The 1,280-nt window shown below is 39.6% G+C and overlaps 1 protein-coding gene and 1 long non-coding RNA gene across 16 annotated transcripts in view; one reads left to right on the forward strand and one right to left on the reverse strand.

Annotated features, from left to right (window-relative positions):
- Positions 1 to 1,280, reverse strand: part of mical3a (microtubule associated monooxygenase, calponin and LIM domain containing 3a) — a 192,945-nt gene that overhangs the window by 61,364 nt on the left and 130,301 nt on the right. The gene's annotated exons all lie outside the window — the stretch shown is intronic.
- LOC116694334 (uncharacterized) overlaps positions 1 to 1,280 on the forward strand; it is a 15,241-nt gene that overhangs the window by 10,702 nt on the left and 3,259 nt on the right. The window lies entirely within an intron of this gene.

Genomic DNA, 1,280 nt, shown 5'->3' on the forward strand with positions numbered 1-1,280 from the left:
TGATCAATTGTATTTGCAAAGAGCATTGTGTGGAATCCAATCCATTTTTTGAGGTAATTTGGTTAAAATGAAACCCATATTTCAGAAATTTTTTAAAGGGGTCAAATTTGACCCGAGGACAACAGTTTGGTTAAACTGTGTGTAAAATGACCGGGGACGTTAAATCCCAGCTTTCAGGTAACCTCCCTACGGTACCGTCTATTTCCTGGATGGTTTCGAGGTAACAGTCGGTAGCTAACATTAGCAGATAAGCCCGTTGACAGCGACGTTATTGTTCATAATTTGGCACAATGTTTCTGACCACAGTAGTCATAGTAACTGAAAGTTAGATGTGAGATGCTAAAAAGAAAAACTTAAAAACAACACGCTGTTTCAGGTCATTTTTGATGTTCAACACCCCCCGCAGTTGACATTTTAGAGGAAACCGTGTGTGTGTGTGTGTGTGTGTGTGTGTGTGTGTGTGTGTGGGGGCCATGATTGTTCGTTCAAAACAACAAAGGTGGACGTGATTGACATAATAACATCTCAGTTTTTTTTTGTTTGTTTTTTAAAGTACCTGCCACAGTTTCCAATGACGACTTCTCAGATGGTTCTGTGTTAAACCATCTGGCGCATCAGGTTGTGTACTCTGGGTTTCCATGAGAACATGTCTACATGCTTTAATGCTCAAAAACACATTTTTCTGTCTGTCTGAATACCTTTATTCACCCTCTGTCTGAAACGCTCTGTTTTAGCTCCCTTCTCTTTAAGCCCCATCCTGAAAAGCCCAGTCTGCTAGGATTGGCTTGCAAGAAAAATATGACGCATATCTGAAAATGTAGATATTTCACCTTTAAGGTAAGATATAAGGTTGAGGTTTATAGGCAGGAGAGACAGGGGGACGCGACGGGAGGAAGACGCAGCTGAGCTTGCCTGGCCCTGGGCAAGCCAGCCTTCTTTGAGTATTCTTTATTGATCTTTCTCCCTCCCTTTGTTGAATACTTTTTTACTTCAAAGACAAGCTACCTAAGTAATTATTATAAGGTAAAATAAATTCCTGTATTGAATCTGTGATATTTGGCTAAAGATTTCTCTTCCTATCTGCCTTGCTGACACAACCACTAAGCTTTATGCAAATAATTCATAAATATGCAAATGAGTGTATGACGTCGCCACACACTGCTTTCTAATCTGTGGGAAACACTGTAGTTAGTACATGAACTGTATTTATGAATTAGAATTCAAAGCGCCACTAGTCTTTCAATTCAACAGCTGTCAATTCAATCAAAATAATACAGCTG

This window comes from Etheostoma spectabile, chromosome 8, assembly GCF_008692095.1.
Source record: "Etheostoma spectabile isolate EspeVRDwgs_2016 chromosome 8, UIUC_Espe_1.0, whole genome shotgun sequence".
NCBI classification, from domain to species: Eukaryota; Metazoa; Chordata; class Actinopteri; order Perciformes; family Percidae; genus Etheostoma; species Etheostoma spectabile.